Below are 27,870 nucleotides of genomic sequence, written 5' to 3'. Positions count from 1 at the left end.
TAGATCTAGGTTTTAATTTTTTTTTTTATTTATAATGTATTTGTTCTTCCCTAGTATAACAGAATAGTTGAGTACAGAATCTGTGTTAACCATATGGCCTGTGTTCAAATTCTATTCACATCATTTTCTAATCAAGTTACTAGTAGATCTTTTTTTCAGTTTTCTCTAGTGTAGAATGGAGAAAATAATGGTACTCTGAGAGCTACTGTTTGGTTTAAATGATGCAATACTTGCTCATCATTTAAATTTTGCCAGACCAATTAAACACTAATAAATACTGACTTTTATTGTTATTCTCCAAAAATTTACATTTTATTTATTAAAAATAAGTAATCTCCAACTTCAGGATCTAGCAGAGAAAATATTTTGACTATTAAAATGTAATATGACTTCAACATTTAGTTATTCATTTCTTCCTCTTACCTACATTGCTTATTATGAGCAGACTGGCCTGAGGGCAGGAATAATCATCATAGCTTTGTAGTCCTCTAATTCTGTAAGTTGGAAAAATAGATAGGGAACTTTTTAAAATATATAATACTTTTACAATTAATAGCGGTTTTTGAAAAAACCTTTTCTGCCTCTTGACCATGTGGTTTTCAAAGATTAATTATATTTTGGATGATTTCACATTAGAAAGTAAATAGACACATGTCAAACTAACCCAGAGGGAAGCTGGGAGAAATTCCAATGAATATTACTTGAATTGAACATTGTATCCACCACTAAAATGCTAATTTACTTTGGCTGTACAGATAAAGCTATCCATGTCTGGAATGGAAGATCTAATAAGTACCTTGATCATTTTTGCCTGAACCGCAGTCAGCTGTTGCTATGGCCAATTTCTACTCTGTATCTTCACAATATAGTAAGAATTCTAATAATATAATAATGATAGTAATAGTAACAACAGTGACAAATATTTACTGAGCATCTGTCAAATGTCTGGTACTATGTATATAATTTTGATGTATACTAAATAATTTGATCATTACAGATATTGAGGCAAGTGTCAACCTGTTACCCACATTCAGCATTTTTAAGTAAGGAGTTTGAGGCTCAACAACATTAAATATCTTGCCCAGGGTCACACAGTGTAACTGGTATTATTTTATCTCAAGTGTTAGATCTGTTGCTCTGTGTTGTGATACTGTTTGAGATATTGAATGGAAGGAGAAGGCAGATTATCTGCAAATCTAACTTTAAGAAATAGGGGCAGGGATCTAGGCTCATCTTCCCCAACTGGCTAAGTAGTTTCCAACTGGCCAGCTGGAATTTTCCCATCCTGATTTAAGTAATGAGCAGACATTACACTGAAAGTCATTGCAGAATTCTAAATCCCAGCTTCTCTTATTTGTGGATTAGACTTTCTGAGTCACAATGACTATGAATCCCCTCATGACTAACAATTTCATTAAGTTGAATTATTTCTGACCTCATAGTCCTGGGTGAAATCCATTTAAAGATATTAGTTTATGAAAAAGTAATTAAATTCACTGTTAATGAAGAAAAATTAAATGATTCTGTATAAACAGAATTTTAAAATAGATAATCTCCCCTAGATTGGGAGGAAAAATACTGAGATGGCAGCGAGCAATCTGAAAAAGCAATTAAAATACATTAGAGGAGTGAAACTATTTTATATGATACTGTGATGGTGGATACATGTCATTATATATTTGCCAAAATCCATAGAATGTACAACACAAATTCTACTGTAAATTGTGGCGTTTAATGTTAATGCATTAGTATTGGCTAATCAATTGTAATAAATGTAACATCTTAATGCAAGATGTAAATAATAGGAGAAACTATGTGCATGTGTGTGGAATAGAAGGAAGATATAGGAACACTAATTTCTGCTCATTTTTTTTTTGTAAGTCTAAAACTTCTTTAAAAAATAAAGTCTGTTAATTAAAAAAAAATAAAATGTATATTCTAGGACATAGGATGAGTTAAATAGAAAATAAAATGTGCATACAAGAAGTGGTTATCTACAGTCCCTATGCTGAACTTAAGAGTATCATTTCAAATATTCTGTTTTGTCTGTCATCAGACCACTTGCCTCCGTTTCAAAGCCATATCAAGAGCTCAAAATATGTATGCATGGAATTGAGTTGGAGAATGTCATCAAGTCTTATACATAACTTCCAGTAATCTTGCTGGAATTGCCCTGACAGTTTTAAAACAACTACAAGAAAAGACTTCAACACTATCATTTAAGTGGATGTCACAAAGTAGATTTCAGTTAAATAACAAAATGATTTAACTTCCCTTGAAAAACAATTTGCACAAAAAAATGAGGAAACTATTTACATAAATGACTGGCTTGCTCATGCTAAAAGAGAATTTATCAGAATTCTCTGGCAGATTCAGTTTTGCACTCTTAATTTATTTACAGTACTTTAGATTAAAGAATTTCACAACATAAGAATGTTGTAAATATTTAAGAGATGATGCCTTAGATCAGCAATTCCTAAGGACCTCTCTGTTTAAAATTTATTTTTCTCTTATACTTAAAATGAAGATTGGGATTGTTTATAAATATTCATTTCATGGATATCTTCCCACAACTGTCTTCTTACAGCAAGCGCCACCTGCTTGGAACAGCCTTAGAGTGCAAACTATACTAAAAGGAATTGGCGAATGCCAGAAGACAGTGGTGTTAAGTGTTGGCTGGCTTCTTAAGCTCCCTCCTCCATACAGCAAGTCCAAAAGTGCCTAGGCAATGAGCACTCAGAGAAATGGAGGCTATTGGGCCACTACATACCTATATTCTGTAAAATGCTTTTACAAAATTATTGTTACTAAAGTACTTCTGTATCTCTGGGATGAAAAGTGTCTAAAAAAATGACCCCTACATTCAGAAATTTAGGGCAGTCAGTTTAACAGCTCTAGCTCTGTTACTTGGTTTGTATTTGTTTGTTTTAGAATAAAAACAAGTTTAAGCCTGGCCAAAATAAGAGATGATTTTAGCATTAAAATTCCAAATTAAATATTTTCACTTATCTAGCTTATTAAGCTTTTCTCTATTTTACTTTTTATTTTTTTAATACTCATCCTACCTGAATTCTATATGTTAAAATCATTTAGAAGACTGCATGGTGGTTTTTCCAGGGTTTTGGTGTAGGTTGTAACAAATCACTGTGCCATGTAATTGTGTTCATATTGTCTTGTAAATGTCAGTATCCTAAAGTGGGATGGACACAAGGTTTGCAATCATCATATCTCAATTCCTTATCTAGCTTTGTCACCCTCTTAGGTGCATCACTTGGGTTATAATTTCAGTTTGTCTAGAAAAAGAGAGTCCAACCTATTCACACAATATCTGAAACATACTTGTTGGTGAATGGATCCTTCACTGAGCCATTTTGAAGAACAAATGAGCTTACGTATGAAAGTTTCTTTGTAAACAATAAAGTAGTTGTAAATATGCAAATATGTTGTAAAATATTCAGATAGTTGCAATATTTGACTAATAGTAAATATACAAACCATGGTTATTTCTAATTTGCTGATCATTTGAAGAAGTCTGGATTTGAAAGTTGAAACTTTTAGCCCAGCTGTTTATTTAAGATAAAGCTTTAAGAGTGACACCATCAGTATCTATCAGGATAACTAGATTCCTCTCTTTCCATTACTTCTTCCTCATTCCTGAAGGACTTCTTGATACCAACAAGTTTTATCCCTTGACTACTATTTTATAATAGTAAGGAGATCAGGAGATCAAAATACAGAACGTGTATTTTGTTTGACTAAACATGTTCCAATTTTGTTGACACTGATATTACATATTAGAAAACAGTTTTTCAATGAACTATATTTCCAAAACAACACTATTACATAAAATAAACAGCATCATCAGAAGTTACTTTGTATATTTTAATTTTTGTGAGACAATGTTGCATAAGAATTTTGGAATAGGAGAAGAAAGAGGGAATGATAAATAGGTAAAACCTACTCTGGACTTTTAGTGTTTAGTGTTACTTTCATTATCAACTTGTTTTTTTAATTAAATGTAAGAGTAATTTTAACATGTACAATCTTACTAAAAATGATCTTAGTCTAAGTATTTAAAGCCACTTAGTTGTTAACATTGTGTTTAAATATTTGGTCTTTAATGAAGCAGCTTTTTTCAAATTTTATTTGTACAGCACATCTTTTACTAAAGCTTAGTTGTAACTTTAATATCATTATAATAAAGTCTTAGTACTATTCAGATTCCCTTAGAGTTTTAGAATGTGCTAGATAAGTATTTTTTCTATTTAATACTCATAAAACTGGCTTAGGATATGTATGGCTGATGGTATCACCTTAGATACAGCTCACAGAGTGAAAGGACTTTAGGAGCATACTCTTGAGACACAATGGGAATTTAAGTGCCTTCTCAACTGCATGTCCTAGAGAAGCTACAACTAGGCACTAAGACTTTCATTGCAATGCAAGACCTTGAGACTCTGAAAATCGAAAAATCTTTGGAAAGACCCAAAGCTGGATTTATGTCTTAGAGACATTTATCAGAGAAGTGTGGGTACTATTTTTTAATTAATGTGATGGTGGTTAGATTGTTTTATCTCCATTGTTGTGTTAAATGGTCATATGCTTCATTTTTGGATAGTAGGTGGTAGGCAGTGATGGTGCAGCACACCTGAACTAACTTCTCCGAACTGCTCTGTGTGGACCCCATCAGTGCCAGAGGAAGCAAAAGTAAACTTACTATGTAGAATCCACAAAATACACAGGCACTCATATATGTTGGGTCACCCATTAAGCTGGTCACATCAGAGGGAAGGTTACTTTCATAAGCTGATAAATTTGTATTCTACATCAGCTACAGTGATGAATACCGATGCCATCTGTAGCACTGAGGCTCTAACACTGGTTTGAGATTAGTGGTTACAGGAAGCAGTAGGAGTAGAAATAATGGAGACAAGATTCCAGTATTAACCTGGGCTCATGCTGGAAGCCATTACCTGTGAGCTAGTAGCAGCCTTAGTTGCCATGCATCTTCTGGGTCCATCTTTTGAGCAATGGCAACAGAGTTCTAGGAAGCAACTCATGATGGTGGCAGAAAATCTTACTAGACAGCTCTAGAAGACAGAAGCAACCACAGTCCTCGAAAACTAATGAAGAATTAGCTTTGGTACAAATGTGTGCAGTTCAGATCAGCTATAGTTCAATTGGCAGAGAGCAGTTGTAGAAACAGCTTTTAGGTGTACCTCATCACGGACTTCAACCAGTAATCATTGCCCCTTAGAGAAATCATATGAGCTGCAAAATATTTGTAACTGAACCACATTTGGTAACATATTGATCACCAATGCTTGTGAAAGTTCTGAGGAATATCACCAAGGGAGGGAAGCAGAGAAGGGATAATTTGGAATGAGCTGAATTATCACCTCAGCTTTGAGATTGTACTAAAGTTAAAGAAAAACTATGAAACTTATCCAGAGGATGCCACAGAGTCTCAGTGGATTGTTGTATCACTCTTTTGTCAAGGACTAATGAGAATCAATTTTTTGCTTAAAACACAGGAAACATGGATTGATTTTATTAAACACTACATTTTTTTCTTTCAATGTCAGTTTTTATGACATTATTTATACGTGTTACTGACTATATAGCATAGTTTGAATTTGAACTTCCAAATGTATTTATAGTTCTTCCTATTCTTGATCATACCTCTATCTTATATAAATGAGAAATTATTCCTTACAATAATCATTTTCTCTCAATTCAATATTTCAGCTGTTTTGCTATATCTTAAATTATTTGATGCTGGGCTCTATATCATTTCTTCTTCTGTTTGTAAAAGATTTTGTTTGATATTTGTTTGATATTTTTTATGTCTTACTTAATGAGCTATTTTGCTTTTTGATACCATACATTGGGTCTGGGTCAAAAATCATGTATTCCTATCTTTTATCATGGCTGGAATATTACTAATTCACTTAATGTAAGTGGATTTATATAGAAGCCTAGATTAAGCTGTGGATTGATTGAATGCCCTTTTGGTAAATGTAATTCTGAATAGCAAATAGCCAAATGTCTTTTATTCTGTATTCAGGAAATTTTAATTTAAGGAAAAGTGATGCAAGGTTTACTTGGTAAATGCATTTTCTGAATTTCATACATATTCTGAGTCAGTAGTCACTCTTTTATGAATTTGTAAGAGGCCAAATAACACCCCAAAATAAAGTTTCTCTTAAATTACATTCTTATTGTAAAGGAAAATAGCATGTAATTGATGAAAAATCTCACAAAACATTCTTTCTTCCATTTCCTAAAATCTGGGATTATAAAAAGAGCAGCTGTACAACAAGCATTCAGACCTTTTGTTGTCAGAAATCCCATCTGCTTTTCTGTACTTTTGCCTAAATATTTAATAATTATGTCTAGACATCTGATAAAAACACATAGAGATTAACCATTTCTTCACTGATTACAACTTTAGAAATTAACCTCATGAAAATTCATACCACATAACATAATTTAATTAGTTTTATTTTAAATACAGATAATGAAAATTTAGTCATGAAATACACACACACACACACACACACACACACACACACACGACATTCATTTGATTTTAAGATACCATTGAGTATAACATGCGACATTAAAATGAAGATTAATGGTGTTTTAGAAAACTACATGAGTATTGATTATATAACAATCAAATTTTCAAAAATGTTATATCCAAAAATTTATGTATGTCAAAATCAACAAAGCAACGAAACACTATATTACTTCTACCCTTAATATAAGTGCATATATATATATATCTTTATATATTTATATATATATATATCTTTATATATATATATATATAAAGATTAAAAGAAGTTTTCTAGTTCTGCTATCGTTATATAGTCATATATAGAATATCCACTATATTAGATTAGGGTAACTAAAATTTACCAAACAAATCTTTAACTAAGTCACTTTTCATATCTATGCAAACCCAAGTCAGTAGAGCTTGCCAATCCTGCTGCCAGGGCTGCCTATAAGATAGTATTGATCCGGATCCTTGAGAACTCCTGAAACCTGGAGAACTGCTTTTTCTGCCAGGACAACACTGATGTAAGCCTGACAGGGTATGAGAAGTTAAAGTGAGAGATGGTTGCTATGAGTTTTACATCTGCTTCATTTTGGTGCAGAAGACCACAACCTAGATAGACTCTTGGGCAGTACCAAATGACACTGCCCCAGATGTAACTGCCTGTAGTGAGTAAACCTATGATGGTTTGACCAACCTCAACAAGGCAGGGACAGCTGCCAAGGATGGTGAAGTCCAGGAAATCATCTGGTGTTTTATGAAGTCAGGTCTCCTGAGAAGGAGACTGATCACCTGTTTTACAGTAACAATAGTAAGGTTAAAGTAGACATGAAAAATAAAATTGTCTCCCATTTTGACAGTTTTATCTTTCATATCTACTTACCCCAAATAATCTAGTCAGAATGGCTCTGGGCATAGTTCCTTAGGTCAAGGCTTTGGGTAGTAGTTTGTTTACCAAAGACCTTCTTGAGTGAAGATAGGAAGGAACTAAGACATGACCAATGAAGATCAAGTGAGCCTAAGGTTAATTCTATCAGCCAATCTTACTCTGCAAAACTGTCCCAGGTGGCTGTCATTTTTCCAGTGGAATAGAAGATGAAGGTAACCGGTATTACAGTTTTAAAAAAATCAATGATTTTAGCTTGACTCCTGGAGGAGCCTGGTTAATATCAAACCTGAATATTTGCCTGCTTATATTTACTGTTATATATATACTATATATAGTATATATACATATATACAATTTCTATACTATATATATACACACACATATATACACACACATATGATTCAAAATTATGGAAATTCAGATTTCTACTTCCAATTAAAATAATATAGTCATAGAATATTTCAAGCCATTTCTTATTCCACTGTGGTATAAGCTCCCTAAGTGGTAGGAGGAGAACCTCCTACTGTATGTTTCAGAATCCCTTCCTTCCTTACCAATGTGTGTCTGTGACATACCCTTAATGTCATTGATAATGTCCAATTATGTGTTTCACTGCATCACTTTTCTAAGGCATGTTGTAGTTACTTGGCTTTCCCACCTGGGTACAATATCAATTTTAGTATAATTACCTGCTTCTCTTTTTCTTGCCAGAATAGTATGAAAAAGAGCTGGTGTGCAATTAATAATTATTATATCTATTTACATACATATAATTGCATTTTTGCTTTCTCAAGAATGTATACTTTTAGAGTTACTGTTTACATGTGTAAAAGACAAACATCTTCAGAGTTAAATACATCCATGACATTCATAATATTTAGAATAATAAACATTAAGAGTAAAGGACAAGAGAGCAGGTTCCATCTGGCCTTCCAAAGGGAAATAAAAACTTGTTATCTTTGTTTTTTTTTTTTAAATCCTGATCTGTATTGATTCTCACCATCTTTTAAGCCACTATCACCAGGAGTCTTGAAAATATGGGAGAAAGTTCGGGCTTATTCATCAACATTCGTTCACAGCACCATCAATGATCTAGAAGAATCTGCACTTTCTTTGACTTCTTAGAGCTTCTGTTTTCTATCCCCATCTATGGACTTTCTGGAGCCCCAGACCTCTCCCAGCATCCTCTCCAGTTTCCTGGTCCCCTTGGGATTTCCCTCTTTACTAAGAAAAGTCATTATATGAGAATTTAAAGTAAAAGGAAGGTGAGGAATCTAAAGCTGGAGAATTTAGTGCCAGCAAAGGATGGTTTAATGTTTTCCAAAAGAGATTGACTAAAAGTGTCAAGATATCAGGAGAAATAGCCTCTGTTAACCAAGAGGCAGCAGATAAGTTCCCAGACACCCTTACGAATATTGTTGAGAAGAAAGGACACCTTTCTGAACCAGTTTTTTTAATGCAGAGATAAGTGTTCTATTCTGAAAACAAAAACAAAAACAAAAACACAAAAAATGCCACAGGGGACATATATTAGTAAGGAAGAGAAGTGAGAACCACGATTTAAGACAGAAAGTAATAGACTAACTGTAATGTTTCGTGCAAATGCAGTCAGTTTATAATCAGGACTGCCTTTATCTATAAGGCTGTCAATCCTGAAGCCTTCAAAGCAAAAGATAAATACCAGCTGCCAGTCTTTTGGTTATACAATAAGAAGGCCTGGACAATGAAAATCCTTTCTCTGGAGTGGTTCTATTGATGCTTTGTCCCTGAAGTCAGGAAGTACCTTGTTAGTAAGGGTTGACTTTTAAAGTTCTTTTAATACTGCACAATGCCCGTGGCCACCCAGAATCCCATGAGTTCAATATCAAAGACCTCTAAGTGTTCTACTTTCCCTGAAACACAATGTTTCTCATTCAGCCTGTAGATCAGAAGGTCATAAGAACCTTCAAGGCTCATTACACACGTTACTCTCTGGAAAGTATTTTCAGGGCTATGAAAGTGACCCCAAAAGACAGAACACCATGAAATTCTATTGAAGATGTCATTGTTCTTATAGAAAAATCCATGAAATCCATGAAAGCCATCAGATTTCTGCTGGAGAAAATTGTCCATATGTTGTGCATGTCTACACAGGATTTACAACAGAGCCAGTCAGGAAAACTATGAAAGAGACTGTGGATATTAAAAACAAGGTGATGAATACAGGTTTTCCAGCTATAGATTTTGTAGACGTTCAAGGGCTAGTAGACACCACACCACAGGAATTAACAGAAGACCACTTTATGGAGATGGGAGCTTCAGAACCAGAGCCAGGTGACAGACAGAAAGTTTATGATTATTCAAGACTTCCTTTGCTTTTTATGACATGGGCCCTTCCATGATACACGCACTGAAGTAAAGTAAATGATGGAAAAAGGATTGGTACCATATGGAAACATTTTTAGATAAATGAAAAAGCAAACGTCAGAAAGAAGTTATGATGTATTTCCATAAAGTGACATGGAGAGTGCCTGCCTCTCCTTTCTCTCCTTCCATCTCCCTCATCTCTTCTGCCTCCGTCATGGAGACAGCAAGACCAGCCCCTTCTTTTCCTTTTCCTTCTCAGCCTAATCAATGTGAAGATAATGAGGATGAAGACTTTTATAATGATTCACTTTCACTTAGTGGATAGTATATAAATTTTCTCTTTTCTATGATTTTCTTAATAACATTTTCTTTTCTTTAGCTTACTTTGTCATAAAAATACAGTATATGATACACATAACACACAAAATGTGTGTCAATCAACGCTTTACGCTACTGGTGCATCTTCCAGTCAACAGCAGGCTATTAGTAGTTACGTTTTGAGGGAATCAAAAGTTATACATGGGTTTTTGACTGCACAGGATATCAGCACCCCTAAGCCTCTCATTGTTCAAGGGTCCAGTGTACAGGTATAGATATTAGTGACAAAGGAGGAGGTGTGTAAACACTCAATTAATATTTTATAATAAGTGATGTAAAAGCTTCAGTTGAATTTTTGAATATTCAAGCTTGAGCTTAATTTGGAATATGGGCAAGAGGGAGTACATACAAAATCAAAGGTATTTGTCTTTTAAAAAATGTTTAACTTTCTTCTTTTGAGTTCATGCAAAAATGAGAAGGTTCCGCCCTCTCCCCGCAGCCACCCAAGATTTGAAATGTGTAAGAAAAGAGAGGCGAGGGAGGAGAAAACATACATGGTATGGAAAAAAAAAAATGTAATAAAAAGTGGAAAGACTTAAGTTAACTAATACTTAATTTTAAGTTGTTCATTTTATAGAAATGCAGCTCAACTTTTGGCTCAGACATTATGCAATGATACATAAAAGTCTCGGGGAGGGAGGAGGCCGGCTGGTAGGTAGGTGGAGGGTGATAATTTTGTATGTACATAAAATAAAGTGGTGATGTTTCTCATCCAGTTCAGTCACAAGGCAAAGGAAAGAAATGAAGTGAGACTGGAGGGGGAAGAAGCAAGATCCAAGGCATAGCATGTTGGCTTGGGGGAACCAGCCCCTGGCTACTGCAGCCATTCCAGCTAGGACATCAGACATGTGAGTGGGGACACTAGTTAAGATGATTCCAGGTGTCATCTGACTGCAGTTGCATGAAAGACCTCCAAATAAAAACCACATAGCAGAGGCAAACCAATCCACAGAGCTGTGAGACAATTAAAAAATCACCATATGAAGCCACGAAATTTTGGGATGGTTTGTTGCATAGCAATTGATTATTGGAACAAACTCCTTTACCAGATTGCTAATGAGACCATATTTTCTCCTTGTTGATTCTTTCCAATTTATTCATCAAATATTTATTAAATGTCATCTCCTATGACAGGCTCTGGGTATAATAAGGTAAATAAAATATCATACTTTCCTCCAATGGACTACCCTCAGTTATATAATTGCTTCTCTTGAAAAATCTTAAGAGGGGAATTAATGGATATTTTAGTATTTGCTATCAGAACAATTAGTTAATACTCTGTAATAAGTTAATTTGATGCTTTTTTTCTCAAATTATCTGCGGAAAATTTTGTTTTCTTAAATAAATTATAATGCATAAAAATATAGATATAGGTGAAATATTTTTATAACCTCCTGGTAAGTGAGGTTATACAAATATCAAGACACAAAAAGCCATGAATCAAAAAATTTAGACTTGACTCCACGAATGGAAAAAAAAATTATTGTGGCAGTAAACATAATAAACACAATAAAAGAACAAATATTTGAAAGAAAAGAATTGTATATCTATGACAGAGAAAATGTTAAAAAATTTTAATATTAAAGAGCTCCTAGATATTTATAATAAAATGTCAAACCAATAAAATATAGGCAAGAAATGTGGAAACGCAATTTATGGAATACGAAATGAAAATTAGAAATATACATATAATAACATATTTAAATTCATCAATAGGAAAAATAAAATTTGAAAGAAATTCTCCTTAAGAGAATTTTCTCTCCAATAAGGTTTTAAGGTCAATAATGTCTAGAATATCTCTTAATTCAATTTGATATGGGGAACAGGCAGTCTCTTATGCAACATGATTGCTAAAATCTTTTGCAAATTCAGTATTATTGTACTCTGTGTACAAGTAATAATATAATCATCTTGGAAAATACTTATTTTCCAAACAGTTATGATGTAGTATAAAGTGAAAATCTTTGTGTATAAGTAATACAAACAACCTTAAAATTGTATTTTAAAATTCTACAAATCCCACAGTTGAGCCTATTATAGAGAAAAAAAAGCATCAGTATATGAGGATACATGTCTCATGCTTATGGCTGCATTGTTTGAAACAACATAAATGCCAATCAATAAGAATAGTTAAATTAAAAAATCATATATCCAAACTGCGTAGTTTTATAGTATGCAGCTATTAACATGAGTGTGTTTCATTTATAATTATTGACTTGGAAAAATACTTATATTATTAAGCGGGAAAAATTAAATGCGAAAATATGGCGCGATTCATTTTTATTGGTCAAAAAATAAACAGAAATAAACAAAAAACATGCATGTAATAAATTTGTATATTTGGATATACTGATCTACCATAATGTATATAAAAATGTACATAAAACTTAGTAGTATTTGACTAAGAGGTAAAATATTAAAAGGAGTTTAAGATGGTTACTTTTATTCTACATGTATTTGTCAAATTTAAATAATTTTTCTTTTAAATATCTTATTTTTCATATCATTTGAACCTATAATCCTACTTCTCAGAAGTCATCTTAAGGATAATGAAAAAGCCAGAAAGAAGTGGAGAACAACTATTGTCGTCCATATTATATATAATGACTAAGTTGAAAACACCCAAAAAATTCAGTCACAGGGAACTGATCAAGTAAATCAGGTTGAAGTCTTAATTATGATACTTGTTCATATTAAAAGTATGTCTTTCAAAGAGCTTTTCATGATCTTGGAAAATAATAGCTTTTAATGAACTTGGAAAATAATCGCTTTTAATGATGTTGGAAAATAATGATACTGGAAAATGATTTTGGAAAATAGTTTTAATGATCTTGGAAAATATGATACTTCTTCATATTAACCGTATGTCTTTCAAAGAGCTTTTAATGACCTTGGAAAATAGTTAAAGATCTTGGAAAACACTTGGATGTAGTATAAGTGAAAAAAGGAGGATAATCTTTGTGTACAATAATATGAACAACCTTAAAACACAATTATGCCTATAGAGATACACACATACACACAGAAAAAAATAATCTAGAAGAAAACTATTGTGATGAAATTTTGCTACAATTAGGAGTGATATTAGTTTCAATTTACTTTTTAGACTTTTCTATAATTTCTGAAATTTTTATAATAATTATCATTGGTTTTCTAATTCTCCAAAAGAATATATCACAGCCAACATGAAAATATCACAGTAAGTCAGGAATTTTGTGACTTCTTTAACAAGGTATTAGTTGATTATCCTTCTAATCAAGGTAAAATTTTGTTTCTGATATCTGTATAAAAGACTTAATTATTTCCCATGCTTATTCACCAAAGTTCATTATGCAGAAAATAAAATTAAACAAACAAAAATGACTCCACGAAATAGTACTGAATATAATGACTATCCTGAATTCTAAAACTCAATGAAGAAAGAACTACTTGATTCATTGCATAAATGATTATAAAAATGAAATTCAAGAAATAATTTGGGAATATTTGAATACTAATAAAAAGATGTAATAGTTCAGCAAATTGAAGACAACAGAATGGATTAACACTGTTGGAAAAAATTAGCCTTCAAACAGCAAATATTTCCACTTTTCAGCAGATACCATTGTCCTTCATGCCTTATGCAATATAGTCTAACCAAATATTTAGATAATCTGGGAATTCAATTTAATGAAACAGCCCCTTTTCCCATACATTATTAGTAATACATTAGTTTTCACAGTGATTTAGCAAATTTATCTTTCTAATTATTTTGGTTGAACTGATGTTAGCACCCTGCAGATTGTTCTTGGTGTGAGAGAATGTTTCTTCCACTCAGGCCTCAGAGTTTGGCAGCATTTAGCTAGAGATTTTAAATTGGCACTAGTTAATTCATCCCATGAATCATTAACCTAGTATAAAAAATAAACAGTGGTTTGGGTTAAGCACAGCAATTTAAATATTTTGCAGAGATTCGGGAGGATATTTAAAATGGTCAGTAGTTTTGAAGGAAATAATAGTATACTTTGCCAAGTATTCCAGATAAGGGAGGTAGATACTATATGAATAACATGCTAGTTATTACTGTATGAATATTAAAATAAAAGCAATAAAAATAAAATGTAAGCACTGGAGGAATAATCAAAAATACTGCTGAGCTGCTAATCACTGTTAGTCATAGGAAGCATGGTTTTGTTTTCTTAAAATATGAACCACTTTCTTGTATAGTATCGCATTTTTGAGATACTACTGAATGTTTCACTGAATGTTTCATATTGTGATAAATATTAAAGACTAGTAATTATATGCATTAGATTATCTACAGTAATGTCATTTTTCATAGACAAGCATGGTGTTTAGCTATTAAAGAAAATAAATGTTAGTGGCCAAATCTCCAATGTGTATATGCAAAGCTATTTACATTTAATACTCATTACTGATGTTTAAAATTTCAGGTTTAACACGGACATTATTTACCATGAAAATCATAAAGTGTAGTAATATTTCACTATGCATTCATTAGAATTATATGGCATTGCCATTTTTAAAAGATATAAATGTTGAACATGACCAGTATGATATGCATTTATCTAATACTTAGTTCTCCCCAAATCTTAAACTTGTCTTTGGGTACACTGTGGATTGTAGAATTAGGCATACTGAAGACAACATTTTAAATTTTTTAATGTGTAAACTTAATTGTATAAAGCTTGAAGTTCTTTATTGGTTCAAGCTTCATATTTTCTATGGCCCTGCTGGACAAGAATGAAATTAAACTCTGCCCTCTGTGAGACTTTATTAATTTTGATAACAAATGATTCTGCAATTTATTTTTCCTGTTTACACTATACAGGTATGCCAAGCAAGAGATGTATTGTACTGGTTCTAGTCTCAGTTCTGTGTCAGGATGACTAGAGCAGCCTGGGGAGATAATAAAGCTTTTGTATTCCCCAAAAACCCTTCTAACAACAAGCTGGTAAATATAAGAGATCCCAGCAGATAGCCAGTCAAATTTAAGCTTCTCTACAAAGACTTCATCTATAGAAGCTTATGAGCAGCAACAATTGAACAGCAGTCTTTGAGATCTGCGCATGTATCTAACAAACATACTTTTCCTAATTCCTTTTTCAAAAATTAAATCTTAGTAGAAAAATATAGTCACTCTTTAACAAATTTTTAAAAAATTACTTTAAACAATCTGATTTACAATATGTTTGCTTCCCTTTTCTCCTCCTTTCTCCTCTCCCATTGCTGCCCTTTCCCTCCCTTTTCTTTGTTCTTTTTATTTTAATGTGCAAGGCTATTAAAGACACTACATGATTTTGCCTACTCGTACTATAAAAATGGTGAAAAATTTGCATTGATTTCAAAGTTTAGCCACCATTGTGGCTGATGCCCAACTCTTCTTTTCTTCTTTGCTGTAAGCATTATCATAGCCTCGGCAAAGAAATCCACGGGGGCTGGCAAACAGGCTCTCTCCAAAAGAGAATGTGTTTATAAACAAGTGTTTGTCCTCTCTATTCAACCTTTACCTATTCAAGGAATAAAAGTTAACTCTGTTCATACTTTGCTATAAATTTTACTCTTAATATTTTTGGTGAAGGGTAACAGGAAAAGTAGGATTTGAATTTTTTCAAGTAGATCGTATGGTAACATTTATATTCATTCATTTATTCATTCTAATCAACCTCAGTTCCTGAATCTTTGACCTCTCTTATAGGTGAAAGGATTCTTAATGTCCATGTGAGCCAAGTTTTGGTTTCTGAAGAGGAGGAAGGATGCAGACTAAAAGGAAAGGTAAAAATGTTGTACACCAGCTCTCAGTAACCTTAGAAGATTTATATGATGCTGCAACAAGAAAATGGGCTCTGCAACATAATGTGATTTGTGACAGATGTGAAGTCAGAGGTGGAAAAAAAAAATAGAACAGCACAGTGCTGTCCTAATTGCTGAGGTATTGGAATGCAAATAAGAATTCATCAGATAGAACCCGGAATGGCTCAGCAAATTCAAGCTGTGTGCATGGAAACCCAGGGCCATGCAGAACAGATCAGTCCTCAAGATAGATGTAAAAGCTGCAATGGAAAGAAGATAGTTTTGGGAGAAGACAGTTCTAGTAATTCATATTGATAGAGGCATGAAAGATGGCCAGAAAATAACATCCCATGATGAAGCAGACCAAAAACCAGGACTGGAGCCAGGAGATATTATCATTGCGTTAGATCAGAAGGACCATGCTGTTTTTGACAAAGAGAAGACCTTTTCATATATATGGACATACAGCTGGTTGTAGTATTGCATGGCTTCTGAAAGCCAATATCCACTCTTGACAACTGAACCATAGTCATCATCTCTCATCCAGATCATGTTGTCAAGCAAGGAGCCATCGAGTATGTGTTAAATGAAGGCAGGCCAATTTATTGTAGACCACATGAAAAGGTGCTTAATCATTGAATTTTAAGGTAAACTTTCTTGATAATGGCTTTCCCTTTTTTGACAAACTTCTTGCTGGAAAAACTCCTACCCAAGAGGAAAGAAGTAGAAGAGACTGATGAGATGAATCAAGTAGAATTGGTGGACTTTGATTCAAATCAGGAAAGACGACGCTGATGCCACTACAATGGAGAAGTGAATGCAGGACTGTTACAATGGAAAAGCATGAAGGTGATAAACATCATTTCAGAGCTGTTCAGTGTCAAACCTCTTAAGCAGACCAGTGATAACACTCGCTGCTGGCATTTTATGTGCAGTAGTGAATGAGCAAAGGACTGTAATCCTAATATGCTCACTACTGGCTACTGTTTTGTTTTACTATTCAACTAGAGTAGTGTTTTAAAAATTGAAAGAATAATAAATACAAATTTTTTAAAAGTTGACAAGGATGAGCATGGCCAATAAAGCTCTCTCCACTTTGGCAAAAACTAGTTTTAAATTTGGTTTCTAGTGTAAGTTAATAGAAGGTATAACACAAAGAGCCAGAAATACAAAGTGCTCTATTAGTGAGATGCCAGAAAAGAAGTGATTATTCCTAATTATTATCTGATATTTTATAAAACAATCTCTTTTGAGATACTAAATATATACTGAGAATCATAAAATTGTAAACATATAAATTATCTCATTAAGTAAACCAGTGAGGCTATTTAATTCAGATAATTTAAACACTAAGAATACTTTTATTTGCCAGTAGATTGACTTTTACTTATTCTATTTATTTTCTTTTGCATAAACTCAAAGGGAATTACACTTTTTCAGACCATGTCATTTAATATTTCCAATTTTAAAGAAAAATAAAGTATTTGGCATAATGAATGTCTATTTTACTATTTGTCTTTAGGTCATATGTAATTTTTCCTCTTAAAGTTTATTTTAAATGTGTTTTACAGTCCAATAAAGGGAACACTAATACAGATTGTAATTGTATTTCAGTAATTTAAACTATTCATTCTATAACTGTGTAACTTTAAGCACCTTTAACACAAATTATATATATTGAAAGGACAGGTTCCTTCTTTAAGCTTTCCATTAGCATGTTTGGAAATATTTTCCTTACATGGAGCTTAAGCATGTTATTTGTGGCATGGAAGCACCTGAGAGATTTCTTTGATTCACAACACTCAGGACACAGGGGACATGATCCCAGCAATGAGCTATTCACTTTGTATAAAGAGAATAAATATAATACTAATAAATGTAAACACCCTGCCTACTTTCAAGCCCCTGGATTTGGAGTGACTAAATAAGACAAATGGGCTTAGGTTTAACATGTTTATTTTTAAACCCTTTCTGAGAGTCATTATGTCCTTGTGCATGTTGTATAACCTTTATTTCTAACCACAATGGGACTTACTTCTCCATCAGTTTAACCATAGCTTTGGACTAAATTCCTCTATTTGTTTATTTGTTTACAATCTATTGTCTTTTTTCTGTTGCACTCTACTAGAATCCCAAACCTCCACTTATCTCTGTTGCTACAGCTACGTCAAGCATATCAGCACACTCTGACAAAACTACTTTTAAACTGGGATTTTGACCTTAGACTTATGTGCTATTCTACCTTGGTAAAGCTCAAGAATACACACACACACACACACACACACACACACACACACACACACACACACGATTATATTAAAATACACCTAAATTCCATGCTTCATTAATCATTTTCCATGAATTTTATATTAATCCTGTACATCAATGAGAGCTTTTAACAATTTCCTTTTCTGCTGTTGAAACTTCAGTCTTCTCATATGTAACCCATTTTTGGACCTTTGATCCATATCAAGATAGCCTGTGAAGACTGTTGAACTGTTTGGCAAGGTCTCCAAAGCAGAGGTTTACAAATTGTGTGGCTTCACTATCATTAGGTTGTTCAATTAATTTAATGGGCTATGAACAGACTTAAAATTGAAATAGAATAGAATAAAAAGCCTCGGAATGAATTTTATAATTTTTATATTGTAAAATTTTCAGTGTATGCGTGTGTTATGTATATGCTTGTGGTAAATATATTACTTTCATTACTTACTTTGGTTTGTATTTGAAAAGTTTTAAAGCCTAGAGCAGGATTTCTCATGCAACAGTTACCAAATAATCCATTTAAAACATAAGTAAAATAATAATAATAATAAAAAAGTATGCATATTATTTGCTTATAAGGATTATGTAATAAAATATACATGTACAAAGCTATGCAACAAATATGTATAAAGATTAGGAATAAATTTTATTATTCATTTTACTTTACGTAGCAAAAATGCCAGAAAGTTCCAGTTAAATAATACATTTTAAATTAATAACATCAACATGGCACACGCACCTGCTTTCCTGAATTTAAACTGATGAGGTTGTGTTTAATAATATGAAGATGTATTAGTACCTTTTAATTTTCAGTTGCTATTGATTTCATCTTTTAATTTTAAGAATGTTGTGTTGTCCTTGAATCACTGTGAAAGTCATTGTAGTTATTATGCCATTTACCTTGGCACTTGTTACTAAAAACTGCCATAAGCTGGTTCTAAGAGTGGACACAGTTCGTGCACTCACAATTTGCATATGATATTTACTGCAGTCGTGCAGGACATTTTTATTTTTCGATTTAGCGTGCTTGCACACTCTTAACCCATACAATATCTCCATTCTCTGATCTCTTTTTTCTATCAGAACTGATGCATAACTTTTGTTTTATATCATTCTTTGAATTCATTTGACTCTCACTCAAAACAAATACAGTGGGAAACAACAAGTAAATGAAAACAATAAAATTCTTAGGAGAAAAGATGCTCACAAAATGATCAAGAACATGATTGGATTAATTCCTTTTTTGCTTATGTTTGAAATACAGAATATGAAATTTAAAATCTGTCATAAAACCTTCCAGAATGTATTCTTGGAGCTTAGGATGTTCATAAATGCCAATGTGGAAAACCTGATCTAGATAATTTCTTCACATTTTGTAACTGCAGGGGTGTGTGTGTTTCATATGTACCAACTACCTGTAGAAAAATAATCTGTGATAAGAAAAATATTGAAAGAAATAAAATGTTTATGCAGGAATTATACATGTTCAAAAGTAATACTATCTACTGTGTGCTAAAAATAAATAAATGCCTATAAAAATATTTTAAAATAAATACTATTACCAACACAAGACAGCAATTATAATGTACTTATAACAAAATATTCTTTCTAAAACTTGTTAGAATTCCAATAATTTGTATTTGTGTATGTATACAATGAGCTTTGTAAAATGGTTAAGTTTTACACGGCAGGAGAACACTAAATTGCAATGCTAAGTGAACTCGACTCCCTAATTTAAATTGTGAATGCCAAAGTATAATAATATCTATTTACTCTCTTGAGAAGTTACTAATATAACCCTCAAGTGAAAAAAGCGTGAAAAACAGTTGTAAATTAATGGGACTAGAGTGCATATTTTTTAAAAATCAGTTTGCAACCACAAGAATTCATGTGGGTTATGAACCATACATTATGAGACATGACACTAAATGTTTAAATATAATATTAGAAATAGTTATAATTTACCAACTTTTAGAACAGTAAATAAGATTGTTCTATATAAAATATTAAATAAATCTAGATTTGATTTAATCTGGAATATATAGCTGAGGATATTGATTAACATAATCCAAGTAACTCATGTGATGCAAAGTGGAAAATCATGATTTCTAGAGTAAATAGAACTTCTAAGATTATTTTTAGAAGTACAGTTTGTAAGATCATAAACAACAAAAAAAACTTCATTTTTCTAAAGTAACTTTCCAAAATTTTTTATAAGTCATATAAACAATTACTATGTTTTGACTGAGTATTGACCCTTAGCTTGAGGTACTATGTGTCTGAAGGCAAATTTTATTTTATTTTCCTTCTAGACATTTATTACATTTTTTTGAATTGGGATAAGAAAAATTTTTAAAAGACATAATTCACCCTTCCCTAATATTTACCTACAATAGAAATATCCATAGCTTACTGAAAAAAAGTATTTTGGAGAAGTTATCCCATATTTTCAGTTTTAGAAGGATGAGTATTAAAAAACAATACTTTTGAGCAATTATTATATAGAATATACTATTGAGTGGAATATCTGAATTGAGTAAGATAATCTCCTTTTGACAGATCAGGAAACTGAGAATATGTAGTAAGACTGAGCAACTCACCCAACATTATATAACTAGTAAGTGGTAGATTCAGGATTTGTTTTTTGATGGATTCCAAACACATACAGCTTTATTGTGAAGTGCATCAAAACTCTGAAATTATAGTGGGTGGTTAAGCATAATTCTAAATGATGTTCAGACCTGACTTCTCCATGTTTAGGCATTTCTCTTTAATATTGAGCAGTTTGGGGAACTAATTTATATCAACAATTACGCATTTCCCATAAAATAAAAAGCAGAACTGAGCCTGGGCATGGTGGCTCATGCCTGTAATTCCAGCACTTTGGGAGGCCAAGGTGGGTGGATTACTTGAGGCCAAGAGTTTGAGACCTGCCTGGCCAACATGGTGAAACCCTGTCTCTACTAAAAATACAAAGATTAGTCAGGTGTCATGACGTGTGCCTGTAGTCCCAGCTATTCAGGAGGCTGAGGCATGAGAATCACTCGGACGTGGGAGGCAGAGGCTGCAGTAAGCCAAGATCATGCTACTGCACTCCAGCCTGGGGGACAGAGCAAGACTGTGTCTCAAAAACAAACAAACAAAACAGAATTGAATGACAGCAGTACAAAATCTTGAGCATGTATTTAATTCACTTATTCAGCAATTCATTCATTCATTATACAGGTGCCATGGAGTACATAGAAAAAAAGCAATGATATTAAGTATTTATTGCTATGTAATAAAGTACCCCAAAACTTATTTTCTTTAAACAACAAACATTGATTATCTCACAGTTTCTTTGTACAGCTCAGCTGGGTGGCTCTACGTTAAGGTCTCTCATAATATCACAATCAAGACTTGTGATCATATCTGAAGGTTCAAATGGGGGAAGATCTGCTTTTAAACTCAATCACATGGTTATTGCTAGAATTCAGTTCCCCACCGAAGGGGACTGAGGTGTCATTTTTTTCATTGGCTACCAGCCAGAGGCTGCCCTTAGTTTCTTGCTAGTAGGCCTCTCCCTAGGGAAGCTCACAATATGATAGCTTGTTTCCCTCCTGGCAAGCAAAAGGGAGAATAAGAGCAGATGAAAGACAGAGACGAGGGGCAAGACTGTAGCAAAAGTGTCTTTGAAACTAATATTTAAGGCATAATTTTATCACCTTTGCATATTCTATTCATAAAAGGGAGTTACTAGGTGGACCCCCATATTCGAGCAGGTAGGATTCCACAAGGGCATAATTACAAGGAAGTAGGAATTTGGGAGATAATGTAGAAATTGCCTACCATAGCAATTAACATGTATTAGTTGCTGATAAACATTTGACATATGAATTGCATACCTTTTATCTCATAAATTCAATCTATAGGAATTTCCTCCCCAAAATAACTAGAAAGACAAAAAATTCTAAACATACTTATGCAAGAATAATTTGAATTGTTAAAAAAAAAAAAACAAAATGGTTTGAATTTTCAATAAAAATGGATTGAAGAAATACATTGATAAGTTTAAATAAACAAATAATTTAAACTTGAAAATGTATTTATATTTTTTAATTTAACATTTAACACATAAGTTACTTAACTTCATTCTTTATTCTAATGTCAGCTCTTTGTTCTAATGTTAGCTTCTTGTAATGTTATTTCTTTGTTCTAATTTTAGCTTCTTAAGTATTGAGGGAACCAGTCCCCAATATTTCAACTTAGGTTCTTTTCTATTTTCCTTAAGTGTCGGCTGATCTGAGAAATAAAGAGAAAGAGTACAAAGAGAGAAATTTTACACCTGGGCCTCTGGGGGTGACATCACATATTGGTAGGACCGTGATGATGACCCTGAGCCACAAAACCAGCAAGTTTTTATTAGGGATTTAAAAAGGGGAGGGGGTGTATGAACAAGGAGTAGGTCACAAAGATCACATGCTTCAAAAGGCGATTAAGATCACAAGGCAAAGGCAAAATTAGAATTACTGATGAGGGTCTATGTCCCGCTGTGCTGATGAGAGTCTATGTCCCACTGTGTATGTATTGTCTTGATAAACATCTTAACAGGAAACAGGGTTTGAGAGCAGAGAACCAGTCTGGCTAGCATTTACCAGGCTGGAATTTCCCAATCCTAGTAAGCCTGATGGTACTGCAGGAGACCAGGGCATATTTCAGTCCTTATCTCAACCGCATAAGACAGTCTCTCCCAAAGCAGCTGTCTATAGACCGCCTCACATTCCTTCCCCAGGGTTATTCCTTGCTGGGAAAAGAATTCAGCAATATTTCTCCTACTTGCACATCCATTTATAGGCTTTCTGCAAAAAGAAAAATTTGGCTCTATTCTGCCTGACCCTGTAAGCAGTCAGACCTTATACTTACCTTCCCTTGTTCCCTGAAAACCGCTGTTATTCTGTTCTTTTTCAGGGTGCACTGATTTCATATTGTTCAAACACATGTTTTACAATCAATTTTCGCAATAGTGGTCCTGAGGTGACATACATTCTCAGCTTACAAAGACAACGGATTAAGAGATTAAAGTAAAGACAAGCATAAGAAATTACAAGAGTATTATTAGTGAAGTGATAAATGTCCATGAAATCTTAACAATTTATGTTCAGAGATTGCAGTTAAGACAGGCGTAAGAAATTATAAAAGTATTAATTTGGGGAACTGATAAATGTCCATGAAATCTTCACAATTTATGTTCTTCTGCCTCGGCTCCAGTCGGTCCCTCCATTCAGGGTGCCTGACTTCCTGCAACACTTAAGGAACTCTTCTCTGTCATATCTTGACCCTAGAATTTTAGGTAAGGTAGTGGAAGTTGAATTGTCACAAGAAATTACAAGATCTTTGCTTGAAATAGGAAAGCTAAATAAAGTAAAAAAAATAGGTGAAAGAGTTGAATTTGGGATATGATACTATTATTGAGATGTAAAGGATATTTGAGGTGGCAAGGCCAGAATGAGACAGGAAAATGGGTGGCTAAAGTGGATTGAGGATAAAGGTTAATGGAATCTATTCTGGGAATGTCCTAAAATATTAACTTTACAGATTTACTGCAAATTTAGAAATTCCTTTCAGAAGTGGGTGCCTATATTTAAATAAATTGTTAAACCTGTTCAAAGTAGGGTGAAATGCAACAATTGGTTCTCTTATTTTTGGATTCTCTATGACCTTTCTATTTATCTTTAATCATATTCCTAGTAATAAGTCAATATCAATAATATAATTTATTATTGTTCCTCAGAGCCCACTATATGGTATGAGAGTTACAAAGGCAAATGAGATTTCCTCACTTAACAAACTGATTAAGACTAATACTGGCTAAGACAGGCAGGGAATATTCTAAGAAGTTTACATAGTTTGGGACATGCAAAATAAACAGCTGTTATACAGTTGGAAGAAGCAGGGGAAGACTTCAGAAAAATTATATCTGAGTGGGTCTTGAAAAATACATAGAATTTTATCAATCATGTAGGACAAAGTAGAATTTCAGATGAAGACAAAAATCTCAGAGAAAATAGTGGAGATAATCAAATGAGACAAGCATTTGAGAAAGAATGAGTACTGTACATGGAACATGGGATGTCCTTACATATGGGTATAGAGATTTAGAGCTGGAATGGTGAGATAGAGAATAATACCACAGGAATAAGATTCCGGACTTAAATGGGTCTGAACGTTTTCAAGATGGCTAGGGACATTGTCAGCAAAACATAAAATGGAAAAGGAAGTAGATTAGAAACACAAATACCAACTAGGATATTATTGAAAAAGTCCAGCAACGACTAATAAGAGCCTGAACTAGAATAAAGGAAGTATGAGCAAAGAAGAATGTGGACGTGAGAATTATATGGTGATTTCTAGACCTGATAGATAATTGACTATGGGGGCAATGGCAAAGGATGGTGTTAAAGTTGACTACTAAATTTCAACTGGGAGAGCAGTGGTACTTCAATAGAAACAGGAGAGTAAGTGGAAAAATAATAGGTATAATAAATTGATATTTTCTGATTTGATTTAAATGCTACAGGTAAATCAAAGTGGAGAGGTTAAACATTCAATTTAAATTTTGAGTTACAAATTCAGAAGTGAGGTCATAATTAGAATTTCATATTCAGTAATCATCTGGGTAGAGATGAGATTAAAAAAACTTCAGAATGAAAGAAATTATTAGAGAGCAACAGGGTTAAAAACAGAACTTGTCTTTGATGAGAGATACTACTAATAAAAGGTGAAAGGAGGAAGGGGAGATAGAACTAGAAATAGAAAAGGAATAAATTTCCAAGTAGCTATGAAAAAAAGAGAGGTAAATGATGATTGTATGACATGGAAGCCAAATGGGGAGGGAGTGCAAGAAGGAGGGCATGGTTGGTGAAGGCCAACCATAGTTTGGAGAGAATAATTTCAAAATAATATTCAAAAGATCTATTCAATAGAATAAGTCCACACTGAATCCTGATTATAATGGTTAAATTTGAGAAGCAAGTACTTCTGAGAAAGTGGTGACATCAAGATATGATCTATTTCCATAAGTTTGGCAGCAAGGCAGGGGGACAGATGGTGTGGAAGCTTGGAATAGTAGCATCACACAGAGGAAATGAAGAAATTGAGCATGTTTGCCACCCGAAAGGGAAGTAACTAAGTCGTAGAGAGGGAGACATTAAAGATGGAAATGAAACTAAGAGGAACTAGGAAATTTAGAATAGTCAGGGGACCAAAAGTACACATTAAAAGAGAAATGTTTATAAGAAAGAAGGTCTCAGTCAGGTATACAAAAAAAAGAAGTGGAAGTTCTAGAAATAATTGATACGTTAAACAAACACCACTTGGTTGATTCTAACTGCAGTAATCAATTTAAAAATAGCTACTATTTGTCGAGGGGTTACTATTTTCCAGGAACTGTGCTTAATAGCGTACATGTACTACCTCATTTAATGTTTCCAACAGCTCCATGGATTATGTACTATAAATACCCCCATTTTAAATGTAGGAAATTGTATCATTAGAGAACAGAACTTGTTCAAGGCTGTCAGTGAGAGTTATATCTGTGAATCAAACTAAGATTGGCTCCCAAGCCCATACGCTTGACCACCTTGCTGGGTGAGTGGATTGAAATACGAAGATTCACCACTGCATGAAGGATAAAAGAGATTCTCCAGCAGCAGTGGAAATCCACTTTACAGCTTGGCTTTCTAATGTGCTGTATTTAGTGTGGTTTTGTGAGTACTTCCAGAATTTGACAACAAAGATAGTAGATAATTTCATGACTTGCAAACAAGCATTATAGAAGGGCTGGGAAAAGAAAATTCCAAGGTGAGAGTTGACGTGTGTTTTAAATGAGTGACACTGGAGTCCAGTCTGAGTGGAACAGAAGGGAAGCCCAAAGAGAGTGGCTAATTGGAAGCACAAGGAATAAGCAAGGGCTTGGGCAACACAAGAACAAAGACAATTGTTATGTAGAAGACAATGAAGAACTGTGTTAAGAGAGGAGTTTCATTCCTTCAAAAGTATTTATATGTCAAACTGATGCCCCTGTGATAAACTCAGAATATTTAAAGGTTAATTAGACCTAGTTCTGCCTGAGAGAAAGATTTAATACCAAGGAAAATGAGTGGAAATTGGGGTTCCTGCAGTCATGGAGCTAAGGGACCAAACTCACAGATAGGCAGAAATTTTAGTCCGTGCATGATGTTAACTGTTGAGTTTGTAAGGTTTATAATATTGACTTTAGTAAGGTTGTATGCTATATAGTTTTTATTGCTTTTGCTATTTTATACTTTGTTTATGATTAGTGACACTTAAGAACTGCTTTTTTACAGATTCAGCTAAAATCTATGCTTCTTGCATGTCCTATCAAAGAAAAATCTTCCTTGAAACTATTTTGTCAAAATATAGTTTTATATATTTCAATGCATGTCCTTCTTAAGGAAATTTGATATCTGAAAAAAGATTTGAAACAAAACATTGTGATATTTTAAGCAGATAAAAAGATTTTTTTTTTACCATTATAATACTTATATGTGGCAATAAATTATTTTAGGTATTATTTTTAAATGACTGATTACATAAGGAAATGTGATTGTGTTTGATTTATTAATATGATGTTGGACACCTCTACATTTATTAACAAAGTAATTTTTATTACTTTTGTATTCAGAGGGCTTTGGATACAGGAACAAAGTATCCCTTTATTTTAACAAAACCAAACTTTTTCAAACCTTGCCTGCTCTGTAACAACTATTATTTATTAGAGAATATGGGCAATTGTGGGGAATTTGTTGTTGACTCAGTCATCATTACAGTTTGCCAAGTTATAGTTCTTCATATTGAATAGCCCACAATAACACACTTACTTGAAGAAACTGTTTAAGATCATCAAAAAATAAATGGAAGAAGTTAAAAGGAAATGTTCTTGAATGATTGAAGATGGGAGAGGATATGGTCAGGGTAAATTGGAACAGAACTCCAAAACTAATCATGTCAGGCAGGAGGAAAAAATATCTTGACTTTATTTTAGGAACGAGTCAGAAGTTATTTGTAACATTTAGTAGGGTGGAGGAAGAGAGAGAAGTTCCATTTTTCATTTCTGAAGATGCAGCTGCTAGTGCTAGCCTGACACACGGTCCATAATTCTACAGAAAGAGTGGATGAGAATGAATTTGTCAATATCTAACTTTTAAGTAACTTGGAATATATTGTTTATCCTTTAATATGTGGAGGGAAGCTAAATCTGTTTGAGCACTTGAATAAGTGGTTGATAAATACATGAAAACTGCAATACACAAAGCTGTGAACAGAATTCCAAAAAGCTGGTGGCCAGCAATACAATTCAATGATGACAAATGACTGTTTTCCAAAGAAATTTTCTTCCTGGAAGGAGAAAATTGATGGCAAACAAATCAAGGCAAGCAACTTTCTCCCTATCACTGAGAATAACTTTTACATTTATGAAAAGCAGCCATCCAGAAAAAATAAAATGCTGAGATGAATTCTCCTCCCACCTGTTTACCTCTACTCCCCACAATCACAACAAAACCAATGCCCAGCTAATGTCTCAGATAACTCCCTATCAGCATGTGGTAGACAGACAAAACTCATAATCTTTGGG

At 33.3% G+C, this 27,870-nt stretch overlaps 1 protein-coding gene and 1 pseudogene across 1 annotated transcript in view; one reads left to right on the top strand and one right to left on the bottom strand.

Moving 5' to 3' along the window:
- LOC105485485 (olfactomedin 3) overlaps window positions 1-27,870 on the bottom strand; it is a 203,149-nt gene that overhangs the window by 74,750 nt on the left and 100,529 nt on the right. The window lies entirely within an intron of this gene.
- Window positions 16,002-16,913, top strand: LOC112427355 (dnaJ homolog subfamily A member 1 pseudogene; annotated as a pseudogene).

This window comes from Macaca nemestrina, chromosome 1, assembly GCF_043159975.1.
Source record: "Macaca nemestrina isolate mMacNem1 chromosome 1, mMacNem.hap1, whole genome shotgun sequence".
NCBI lineage: Eukaryota > Metazoa > Chordata > Mammalia > Primates > Cercopithecidae > Macaca > Macaca nemestrina.
The sequence above is the reverse complement of the archived record's forward strand: the minus strand, read 5'-3'. Positions and strand labels throughout refer to the sequence as shown.